At 51.4% G+C, this 12,699-nt stretch overlaps 1 protein-coding gene across 1 annotated transcript in view; it reads right to left on the bottom strand.

The window, feature by feature from the left end:
* The window catches only part of HM13 (histocompatibility minor 13), a 62,609-nt gene that overhangs the window by 1,664 nt on the left and 48,246 nt on the right, over window positions 1-12,699 (bottom strand). The window contains exon 14 of the mRNA XM_037043802.1: window positions 6,268-6,272. The gene's annotated coding sequence lies outside the window, so the exon portion shown is untranslated. The remainder of the gene's footprint in view (window positions 1-6,267; window positions 6,273-12,699) is intronic.

The following is a 12,699-nucleotide window of genomic DNA, read 5'->3' as shown; positions in this document are numbered from 1 at the left end:
ATAGGAGGACAGCGATATTAGGTACCTCCCCCCCCCCCCCCCCCCCCCCCCCCGCTCCACCCCGCTCCACCAGTAATTAATTCACTGGGTATCAGCAAGTTTCTTTTTTCTTCAGAAGTCTGGAGAAAAGGTCAATAAACCAGCCCCCTGCCTCCACACGAGGAAACCAGGGATCCTAATCCGCAAGAGCAGCTTCAAAGGAAAGGGACATCAACTAATTAGCTGGACTCCCCATCCCCTTGCCTCCCTAGGCTTGTTCTCCAACGACTGGAAAGAACGTTCTGCTGTGCAGAAGGGTGGCTAAAGAATCGGAAGGACAGTGACCAAGCAGAGGAAATTAGGATATTAGTTCACTACTGAGTGTTTATGAACTGACCGAGCAGTTCTTGCTGGAATCAGTTCCACAGCCACCTGCACACATGGGCGCGAGGATGTCATCCCAAGGATGTTCGCTGGGAGCTGTTTACAAGAGCGGAAGTTGAAACAACCTAAATATCCATCCACAGTGGCGTTAAAAGAGGAACCTCAGTGCTGGGGGCCGGCCCGGCAACAGGGGAGCGGTGGCGCTGAGAGAGATCTAGGTCCCGCTGTCGGTGGAGAACGCCCAGGGTAGACTGGGGGGTTAAGGTAGGACCCCCTGTATACTGTGCCCAAGTACCTGGGTATCTGGAAATGAATTTAAAACAGAAGAGGAAATTATGCTGTGGAAAGTTTCAAACACAATACTGTGTGATTTCTCGCAGATGAAGTTCCAGAACAGGCCCAGCTAATGCACAGTGAAAGAAATCAGAATTCCGGGTGCCTCTTGCCAGGGAAGGGATGTGAGGGACCTTTCTGGAGTGATGAGAATGTTCCATATCATGATGTGGTGTGCATTACAAACTGTATGAATTTGTCAAAACATGCTGAATTATATGCCTTTGTGCACTTCACTGTGTTTGAATTGCACCTCAATAAAAATATTAGAAAGAAGAAAAAAGGATAGACATCGAATTACTAATATTACCACTGTGAAGGGGAGTGAGACCAGTGTGAAATTAGAATTTCACTATTATCTTCACATTGGCATTTAATTTTTGTGTGGGTTTTCTTTTTAGCATTTTATTTATTTTTAGAGAGAGGGGAAGAGAGGGAGAGAAAGATCAGTGTGTGGTTGCCTCTGGTGAGCCCCCTACCAAGGAACCTGGCCTACAACCCAGGCATGTGCCCTGACTGGGAATTGAACCAGCCACCCTTTGGTTCACAGGCCAGCACTCAATCCACTGAGTCACAGCAGCCAGGGCTGATTTTTGTTTTTTTTCCCTAGTGCTACCGAAGTATAATTAACATACACAAACGGCATATATATAAAGTGTACAATGTCATAAGTTTCAACATATATGAACCCAGGAATCATTGCCATGATCAAGAAAATTAACATATATTTCATGACCCCTAGAAGTTTTCTTCTGTTCTTCATAATTCCTCCTCGCTCTTCTACCCACTGCCCAGGGAACCAGTTGTCTGTCTTCTATATAGTTTGCACTTGCTGGCATTTTATATAAAGTACACCGTGTGTGTGTGTGTGTGTGTGTGTGTGTGTGTATACACACAGTGTGTGTACTGTGTGTGTACTGTATTACATACATATATAATGTATATGCAGTACATACTCTTTATTGTAGCTATTTCAGCATAGCTTCCTTTTCTTTTAAAAAAATATTTTACTTACTTATTTTTAAAGAGAGGAGAAGGGAGGGGAAAAAGAGGAGGAGAGAAACATTGATTGGTTGCCTCTCTGACTTGCTCCAACTGGGAACCGGCCCACAACCTAGGCATGTGTCCTGACCAGGAATTGAACTGGAGACCTTCCACTTCGCCAGACAACACCCCGTCAACTGAGCCACACCTGACCAGGGCCAGCCTAGTTTTTTTTAACTCAGCATAATTATTTTTAATATATTTTATTGATTATGCTATTAGAATTGCCCCATTTTTCTCTCCCCTTTATTATCCTCCACCCTGTACCTTCCCTCCCACCAGCATCCCCCCACCTTAGTTCATGTCCATGGGCCGTACATATAAGTTCTTTGGCTTCTCCATTTCCCATACTATTCTTAACCTCCCCCCTGTCTATTTTGTAGCTACTGTTTATCAGCCTACCATTATTTTGAGATTCATCCATGTGCATTCCTTTCTTATCGTTTAGTAGTCATGAATGGATATACCACAATGATTATCCATTTGCTTTGATAGATGTCTGGGTTGTTTATAGTTTTTGGTTAGTACAAATAAAGCTGCTTTGAACCCTGTATACAAGTGTTTATATGAATCTGTGCTTTCATTTCTCATAGTTAAAACTTATTAGTGAAATGATTGGGTCACATCATAGGCACTTATTTAACTTTATAAGAAATTGCTCAACTCTTTTCCCAAGTGCTGTGTCTTTTCACATTCCTATAAGCAGCGTGGAGAGTCCGGGTCCTCCACGCCCTCTTTAACAGTTGATGTGGTCAGACTTTTCCCGTCATTCTAGTTAGATGCGTGTGGCATCCCACTGTGGTTTTCCTTTGTATTTGCTGAAGGACTAAAAAGCCGAGTATCTTTTTATGTGCTTCTATGCTGTCCACATCTCTTCTCTGGTAAAATGTCCTTCACTTCTTTTGCTCATTAAAAATTAATTTGAGATAATTGTATATTCACATGCAGCTGTAAGAAATAATAGAGAGAAACCCCTTCTATCTTTCACCCAGTTTCGTTAATGGTAGCACCCTGCATAACTAAAGTACAATATTACAAGAAGATCTCACATGAAATTCAGATTTCACCAGATTGGCAGTCATTTGTTCATGCGTGTATTTAGTTCTGTGCAGTTTTATCCCATACAGGTTCCTGTGAGCGCCGCCACGGTGAAGACCCAGGACAGCCCCATCCCAAGGCTCCCGAATGCTGCCCTTTGATTTGGTTGTTTTCTGTTCTCCTTTTTTTTTTCGGTCAAACTTTCTTTCTTTCTTTCTTTACTTATTGAAGAGAGAGAGGAAGGGAGGAAGAAGGAGAAAGAGAGAGAGAGAAACATTGGTGTGAGAGAGAAATGATCGGTTGCCTCTCATACGTGCCCTGAATGGGGACCGAATCTTCAACCCAGGCATGTGCCCTGCTTGGGAATTGAACAGGCGACCTTTTGGTTTGCAGGACAACATGCAACCCACTGAGCCACACCGGTCAGGGTGATTGTTTGCTTTCTTATCATTGACCTTTGAGAATCCTCTATATACTTTGAATACAAATCCTATATCAAATATGTAATTACAAATATTTCTTCTGGTGTCTCATCTTTTCATCCCCTTTTATTATTCATTTACCTTTACAGAGAGGGGAAGGGAGGGAGAAAGAGAGGGAGAGAAACCTCAGTGTGTGAGAGCTTATGACCCAGCCGGCAACCCAGGCATGTGCACAGACGGGGGGCCAAACTGATGACCCTTTGGTTCGTAGGCTGGCGCCCAACTCACTGAGCCACACCACCAGGGCACATTTTTTCATCTTTTTACTGGCCTCTTTCAAAGAGCAGACATTTTAAGTTTTGATGAAGTCTAATTTATCAGTTTTTAATTTTAGGAATTATGCTTTTCTTGTCATAAATCATGCTTTACTTGTCATTTGTAAGAAATCTCGGCCTAATTCATGATCACAAAGATTTTCTCCTATATTTTCCAGAAGTCTTATAGTTTTGGGTCTCTCATCCACTAGACACAGGTATGTAGTGAATACATTTTTAAACAGAAGTGTGTTTGTGCACTACTTTGTGTAATAAAATTCACCTCCTGCATTGTCCGTCATGGCCCTGTTGCTTGGGCATTGTCCCGCACACCGAAAGTTTACCAGTTTGATTCCTGGTCAGGGCACGTGCCTGGGTTGCCAGCTGCGTCCATCCCCAGTCGGGGCACTTGCAGAAGGCAACTGGCCGATGTTTCTCTCTTATGTTGATGTTTACCTCTCTCTCCTTCTCCCTCTCTTTCCCTCTCTCTCTAAAATAAAATAAAATAAAATAATTTTTAAAAAGCCAACTCCAGATGTTTCGCATTCCTCCCTCTGGCCTGACTGCTGGCTGGGGTGAGGTGGAATGTCGAAGACACTTTGCAGACAAATAGGAGAGAAAGTCAAGGGACAATTAGGACCCCCCAATTAACAGTCATGTGCATCCACCTCCTGCCAGGTCCTGTGCCAGCTACATCAAGACTGTATTTTGAAGATTTCCTGCTAGGTGCCTTAGCAACGCAAGGAAAAGATGAGTTCTGCCTTGGAGGAAATCAGGCAGGCTTCCTAGAGGAGGCAACTTCTCCCCTGGGCATTCTCTGTGGGAAGGGCGCAAGGGAAACAGCCTGAATGAAGATGTGGTGGTGGGGGGCTGGTGGTGTGGTGTGTATCTGAACAAACATAAAACTTTGATACTTGGTGGAGAAGCGGTTGGCTGTGGGCTGGGGTCCAACAGCTCAGATCTGTCTTTGTTATGCCTGGAGTAAGACCCTTCCTCTCTCTCGACCTCCTCTTCCTCATCAAAAGAATGACAGAAGCTCCTACCCCCTTAGATTACTGAGAGGAGCCAGCGAGGTTAGGGCTCCAAAGCATCTCTTATTGTCTTGACACATAGTAGGTGCTTAATAAACAGCAGACAGGAAGTGTCTTTTCTTTTTATTTTTTTATTTTTAATATAATTTTTATTTAATTCTTGTTCAAGTACAGGTTTCTGTCTTATAATCCCAAGGAAGTGTCTTTTCAATGTCAGGCCAGGCCCCGGGACCCCTTTGGTTGCAGTTCTACTTCTGGGGGATTTAGAGAGCCCTGGGAAACAAGCTTTCAGACCCCACGAAGTGTTTCCTTCATTGTGCTTCCCCTCAGACTTTGCAGTGAAATAATGGCACCCCTTGTACACACACCCATCCAAGGTCTGTGGGGAAAAAAAATCGGCTTTATTTCATTCCAGAAAGTGTTCAGTACTCCCAGTCATGGTTTTTATCTCTTACATTTTTTAAGGCCTGACGAGGACTTTGAATAAAGACTGCCTGTATAGCTTGTTGCCAAATGGGCATTTCTCTGGGCCTCTCTTGAGTAGTGTGAATTGAGTGAGTGCTTGCCTCCCAGTCCTACCTACCAGGTGAGCTCAGGGAACAGATCCCTTTTTTGGTGGTCAGGAAGTTTGGAAGACTCATTACATGAATTTACATGGTCCCAAACCAGGGCTCAGGCTACGAGTCTCTTGAGAGGCCCTTTCCACACACCTGGCCCATCTGATTTTCACAGCTGCACCTTAGCGCTGGGAACAGCTGCATTATTATAATGCACCACTTCACAGATGGGCATACTGGGGCCCAGAGAGAAAAAGGGACCAGCTCTTGACACCTTCAAATCCTGGTCCTGCCATAGACAAGCTGTGCCTCAGTTCCCTCATCTGAAAACTGGAGTTAATGCTTATTGCTCTTTGTTGCGGGGTTGTGAGAGTACACCAGCTAGCCGAGAGGTAACTGCAGCCCCGGGAGACGAATGGAAATATCTTTTCATTACTTCTCCATCACCACATTACCCTTCCTGTCTGTGAGGCCCCTCCTCTGGCCTCCAGGGCTCAAGGCCAAGGCTCCCATTTTCTAAGTACTCACTGCATGAGGCAGAGGTTCAGGTATTAAACTAAGACAGGTCGTAATATTTATGTTCGCTTTACAGTTGAGGCCACTGAGGCCCAGAGATGTTGAGTGACTTGCTTCAGATCACACAGCTGGGATGTGGCACTGAACCTAGGTAGCCTGGCTCCTGAGGCAGTGACTGTGTGGGGCTGGAGGGCTTGTGCGCATGCGTCTAGGCTGCGACGTGCATCTTTGTGGCGGCGTGCTCGTGTCCAGCACGTTCCTCACTGCCCCTCCCAGAGTCTTGGCCTTGCAGGCTGCAGGGCGGGCCTGCCCTGTGCCACGTGACCCGCTCTGGCCCTGGCCCTGCAGCTGCTCCCCAGATGTGCCCACAGCGTGGTCTTCCAGCCGCCAGGCCGGCGCCTCTGGGCTGGGACTGCCGGAGCTGCGGGGGAGAGACCTTTGGCTCTGGCTGTTCCCGCTTGCCCGCCCCCCTCAGCCCCTTGTAACAAGAGACCACAAGCGGCCCCCTCCACACTCTAGCCCAAAACTCTGCGCCCAGCCAGCAATTCCTCTCTGCCTATCACACAGAGAATAAAATCCAAACCCCTCCCCAGCCTGCAGCTCTGTCCACCACCACCAGCCCCACCTCCTGCCTCTGCCTTTCTCTCACCGGCCCTGGGGTCTCCTTCCCTAAGCTAGCCGGGTCCTACCTCAGGGCCTTGGACTTCACTGTTCCCTCTGCTCAGAACACTCCTCCAGATTTTCCCAAGGCTTCTCGTTCTTCAAGTCTCAAGTCAAATGCCACCTCCTCAGAGGCCTCCTCAGAACCTGCTTGGGCTATTCACTTTCTTTCACAGCCCCCCGATCTTAATTATTTATAGGATTTATCAGCATCTGAAATGATATTTGTTTTCTGGGGGATTGTCTATCTTCCTCTACCCCCATGCCCTCCCCGGGCTGTGAGCTCTAGGAGGGCAGGGACTGTGGCTCCTTCCGTCACTGCTGTGCCCCTAGAGCTGAGCACATGGCCCAGTGCAGAAACGGCAAAGGACTTGTTCAAGGTCACAGGGCGCAGTACTTAGAATGGAGTGATATGTAGAGTAATACCTGTTGAATTAATGAATTCAACGTTTCCTCATGTGCAAAACGGGAACCAAGTTTTACCTTAACCCACAGAGTTATGACGTTTCAGTACTTTGCATGTGGTAAGCACTCGGAAATGGGGACAGAACAGACAGTTTCATGTGCTTCCAAGGGGTCTCATTTTCTGTCCCCCTTACCCAGAAGGAGGAGGCTATATATGGGCACACGAGGGGGGCACTTCAAGCTCTCTGTCCTTACAGGCAGGCTGTGAAGCCTCTGCCAAGTCCCTCACTCACTCCGCAGCTCAGTTCCCCCATCTGCAAAGTGGGGATGGTTGCTGCCCCTCCAACTTAAGGGTTTTCTCCTGGCTTCGGGGTCATTTTAGGGACTGAGGGAGTTCAGGCCTCAATCTGTCTTTTGCCTCCCATCCTGTTTTCCAGAGAAGCCACATACAATGGACAGAGATGCTGGAGCCTGCCAGTCTGGGTTCCTCCCTGGTTCCCCTGCAGAAAGACGGTGTGGGCCCTTCCTGTGGCCTGATGAAGGGCCACTGCTGCCCTAGGTCTCAGAGCCCAAAGGGAAGGGCAGAAGAGGGGCCCAGAGCCCTGGCTGGTGTGGCTCAGTGGACTGAACGCAGGCCTGTGAACCAGCAGGTCCCTGGTTCCATTCCCAGTCAGGGCACATGCCTGGGTTGCAGGCCAGGTCTCCAGTGCGGGGCACGTGAGAGGCAACCACACATTGATGTGCCTTCCCTTCCCCTCTCTCTAGTAAATAAAATCTGTAAAAAAAAGAAAGAAAGAAAGAAAGAAAGAACTTACATATAACTTAGGGGCTCAGAAGTTTCTTCTTAGGTCACTCAGCATAGATCAAACCTGCAAGGACTTCACACACCCACAAATGCACACACCTATACAACCAACACAACACATATATGTAAACAAACAACTGACAGCAACACCTCAATGCACACACACCCAGCAGAGTAGCCTGCCCACATGCACAGCACAGTGATACGGCATTACATANAAGAAAGAAAGAACTTACATATAACTTAGGGGCTCAGAAGTTTCTTCTTAGGTCACTCAGCATAGATCAAACCTGCAAGGACTTCACACACCCACAAATGCACACACCTATACAACCAACACAACACATATATGTAAACAAACAACTGACAGCAACACCTCAATGCACACACACCCAGCAGAGTAGCCTGCCCACATGCACAGCATAGTGATACGGTATTACATAGAACAGACACACTGACATCAAGGCCTACAACGCAAACCCACATCTGCACAACTAACACACCAACAAAAACACAGAGACCGACACCTGACTGTCTCACCTCACAGAAACACACTAAGGCAATGCCTCACAACAACAAACACAGTGCACAGATACACAGACCCTACCCTGCACCACACACGCATCAAACGTAATACACACCTACTTCCCATGAGCACTGCTCACCCCAGGATTCGGACACACGTGCCCACACCTTTAGAGAAAACAGCCAAACACAAACCAGCTTCCCCTCTGCAAGCCCTCCCCACAATGCACGCACCAACCGACACCGCCTTTGCCAGCCCTGAGACCCTGTACTGCCTCCTACCACCACCCTACATCACACACACACACACACACACAAACACACACACACACAATTCAGAATCCTGCATAAACCCCAAGGATCCACTACTGCTCAGCCACACCCACCTGGATCCCAGAAACTCATGTCCAGAATGCAGGCCAGAGCCCTGCCCAGATCAGCGGTGTGGGAGCTGGTCTGACTCTACGTGCTGCACAGGCTGATGCCACAAGCCAGAAGTACCCCAAATCATGGCCCTCTGCAGGGCCTGACTGAGACGCCCCCCACCCCCGTGATCAAGGCCCATGCAGGACTACTGACATAGGCAAGAGGCCTCCTGGGGGGCTTTTGTGGTTTTCCCTATGCCCACTAGGGGATGGGCTGGAGGCTCCTGAGGCCTCCCTCCCCTGCCTCCTGCCTGGTGCCCAGCCCAGCCCTCCTTGACTCACCTGCCTCCCTTACACCTGGCTCCCCTTCTGCCCCGGGCCCGGAACAGGGAGGGGAACCAGCTGAGGGAGTGTCTCTCAGGGCCTGGCCAGCTCCCTGCCCACCTTTCAGGGCCCAGAAAGCAGTCCCACCCTCTCTGCTTTCCCCAATCTTAAGTACTCTGTCACCAGGGGTGGCACCTCTAGCTGCACCCTTGCCTCAGGTCACAGGTGTGGCTGTATTTCTCACATACTATGACTCATGACAATCTCTTAAGTCTTTTTTAAAAGTCTTATTATTATTTTTTGCTGATGCAAAGGCAGAGCTGATCTTGTTAAAGGAAGTTGACAACTCAGAGACACTCAATGAAGAAAGAGACCTCTTTCCTAGGAGACAGGAGAGCGAGGTCGCTCGGAGAGCCAGAGAGCCCTGGGTTCTCCGGCAGTCCACTGCTGATGCGCCGTGTGAGCACAAGTCACTTCACTTCCTTGCGTCTCAGTTCCCCCTCTGTGAAGTGGGGAATGGTATGAGTCCCCATCTCTATGAGGATGAAATGAGTTAAGTCACATAAGAAGCGTAGAATAGTGTCCCAGCAAGGTCAGCATCGAATAGACACTAATGACCGTAATGCTGAGGATGACTCTGCCACCTCTCCTAGAGGTGAGCCCTGTGAAATAATGGGGTATGTGCGCCACCACTGAATTACATAACTTTAGAAGCATTAAATGCCAACCATTCATTCCTTAAACAATTAGTGCAGGTGTACTCTGTGCTAGGCCCAGCCGTGACTGGACGAGAGGGCCGGGCGGTACATCCAAGCAGCCGTGGTCAGTTGAGAGTAACCAAATGGGACTAAACCCCACTGGCCGGGTGGGTAGTCTGTGCGGACTCAGGTGCTGCAGTATGTGGGCTGTGGTCACCCCAAGGAGGCACTTCGTAGGAATTAGTGAGAGAAGCCCCTTATTTTGAGTAGATGAAATGTGCCTTCCAGGAGCATGTTCTGTAGCACCTTGTGCGACCCACAGCCCGCACAGTGGTCCTGCAAAATGGCCCTTGCCTGAGGAGTTCACAGTCAGATGGGGGAGACAGTCACTGTGGTGGAGAAGCACAAGGGGCTGTGAAAGGTGTGGTCTGAGGAGAGGCCCTGTCAGCTAAGGGGGGTCAGGGAGGCCTTCCTGTAGGAGGAGGCGATATCCCAGCTGAGATGAAAAAAACATGAGGAGGGGCAAGGCTGAGGCTCCCGAGGCCCAGCACTGCACATCTGGAATGCACACAGGACACAATCACCACAACAAACTGAAAAAAAAAGTCAAAGTCCGAAAACATAAAACGTGGTAGGGACGTGGGAAAACAACTCTCCTCCCCTGCTGGTGAGTGAGAAAGCTGTTACTCTCACTTGAGAGCTCAATGTGGCAACACTGAGTAAAAGTGAACCTCGGAACACCCTATGATCCAGCAATTTACTCCCACGGATATTCCCTGAACGTCCTGCGCAACAGAGGCGCTGGAGACAAGGACAACAGTGCGGGCGCTGTGTCTACGGCAGCGACAAGTTGGAAAGCAGCTACCTGTCCGAAGACGGGCAGGGGAATGACATGGCAGGGGAATGAAGTGTCAGGGGAGTGGTATACAGCCCCCATCAGGGACGAACTAGACCTGGCCATGCGCGCGCTCAGAGAGGGGAAACGCAAAATACATTTTTTAAGGGCAAATTCGACAACGCACCAACGACGCTAATACATTTATGTGCAGTAAACGTGTAAGAAAATGGCCTGTAGGAAAACATGCCCAAGCCATGATGCTGGTCGGGGGTGCGAGCGCAGTCTCGGAGCAAAGGACGGCGGGAGCGTTATCCGTAACGTCTGGTTCTTTAGGGACCAGTTGTGGGGGGCAGCCACAGCCAACTGCCTACGGCTGTAGCCCCGGGTGGTGGGCAGACGGTATTGGGAACAGGGAACACTATTTTTCGGTCATTTCTACACGTCACAAGTTTAAATCTAGGCCAACAACAAGAAAGGGGCATTTCCAGCTCGGCGAAAGGTCTCGGGGCCAGAGACCCGAGGGCGCGCGGGGCCGGCGGCGGCGGCGGCGGGCGGGCTGCCCGGCGGCCCCGGGGAGCGGCGGGAGCGCCCGCCGCCGTTTGCCCGGGAAGCTCGGCGCTGAATTGGTGCCCATCCCGGTGGGGAGAGACCCCGCACCCGCTCTTCGTTCGGGGAGCGCACCCCTCTGAAAGGCGTTCCGGGCCCCGGGCGCCGGGCCCCGTCCCTCAGGGGCGCCCGGCGGCCGGACCCGCCGCGCCGGGCAGATGGGCGGCCCCGGCTTCCCGCGCCCGACCCGTGGGAACCGAGCCCGGCGTGCGGGGGCGGGGGCGCCGGAACCGCCCGGGGGAGCGGCGCGCAGATGGGGCGGGGGCCGCGGGAGGAGGCAGATGGGTGCGAGGCCGGCCGGGGGCCGGGCGACGAAGGCTGCAGGCAGATGTTCGCGGCCAGATGTTCGCGGGGTGGGGAGCCTGGGAAAAGCCGCCTGCCCTCCCCCGGCGGCCGGTGGGGGCGGGCTGGAGCGCGGTGCGGTCGGTGTGACCGCCGCCTGGGGCAGCGGGGCGGCGGGGAGCTGGGCGCCCGTCCAAAGGCGTCTGCGGTGGAAGCATTTCACCTGTGCCGCCCCGCACCCCCACCGCAGCAACCCCACCCCTCTAGCCCTGAAGTTTCTACCAGAAAGACATGGGGGGGGCGGTGCCCGAGCGTCCCTGCCGCGCGTGACCGCCTCGCCTCCCCGCACTCCACCTGTACGAGCGCGGCGTTCTGCACCCGGAGGCGTCAGTTCACACCCCTGTCTGGGTCACCGCCGTCACCACCGCGGCGGCCGCGGCAGCGATGCGGGCCTACATTCACTGGGCACCGAGCAGCGCTTTAGGTCGTGCCCGTCTCACTCTCATGCCCCGCCCCCCATCCTCCACCGCCGCGCGGAAGGCGCTCCGAGGGGCACATCGGGATGAGGAGCGTTGAACAGGGAAGTCTCAAACGACAAGCGCCTTGGGGACGGTCACAGCACGTCTGTGGCAGAGCGCTAGGTTTGGCGACCAGGGTCCTCAAAGCTTGTGGGCTTCCATGCGCCCCTCCCAGGGCTCCCTGCGCGCTAAGTGCTTTGCAGGCCTCGTTTCTTCACTCAGTCAGCTGGCACTTGTGGGCACCTTCTGCGCGTCTCTGGGCCGGCACTGGGAGGTTAGCGTGGTCAGGACAGACGAGTTTCTGCTCTGTAGCCCATATCTGGGGGAGACAGGCACATGAAGAACCCGGCGAATGCAATATGTATTATTTCAGGTGGTGACAAATATTATGGGTAAAAATTACGTAGTCAGGAGAGGGGAGGATAGGGAGGGCCAGACTGGGGGTGGGTTGCAATTTCACATGAGGTTGGGGGCAGGTCAGCAAAACCTCTCTGAGAAGCTGATCTGTCGGTAAAGAACTCGGTCTCTCACTTCCTTCAGCTACTGGGGGGAAAGGCCCTAGGGCAGAAGTGTGCCCGGTGTGTTGGGTGTGTTCGAGGTCAGAGTGACTTCAGCTGCGTGAGCAAAGCCTAGGCTGCTGGGAAGCGAGGTCAGGGAGATGGGGCGGGGGGTGAGGAGGGCATGGCTGGATCCCACAGGCCCCAGTGAGGACTTCCGCTTTCACTCTGGGTGAGACACGCGAGGGTCTGAGCAGAGGAGACTCATCGCGCTGAATCTCAACAACCCTGATGGAGCGGCTGCAAGGTTATTATCCCCACTGTACGTGAGACGTAGCCCTGGCGTCCTGGGCCTTGAGTTTCTCTATTCGTAGAATAACGGTTCGTTTAGATCACTTGCTTAACTTGGAGGCTCCTGGGTGTGTTTCGAAGTGAGGTGAATTTGGTGCATTTTTGGGGGTGTTGGAGAAAGGATGAACAGCTTCTAATGCATGGCCGAAGGGGTCTGGGAGGCATAGAGGAAGTGTTCCTAGCAGCCTCGCTCATAAGAGCAACCAA

The sequence above is a fragment of the Sturnira hondurensis genome, unplaced genomic scaffold (genome assembly GCF_014824575.4).
Source record: "Sturnira hondurensis isolate 20B ecotype Veracruz unplaced genomic scaffold, ASM1482457v3 Scaffold0004136, whole genome shotgun sequence".
Taxonomy (NCBI): domain Eukaryota; kingdom Metazoa; phylum Chordata; class Mammalia; order Chiroptera; family Phyllostomidae; genus Sturnira; species Sturnira hondurensis.
This window is presented reverse-complemented; position numbering and strand designations above follow the sequence as displayed.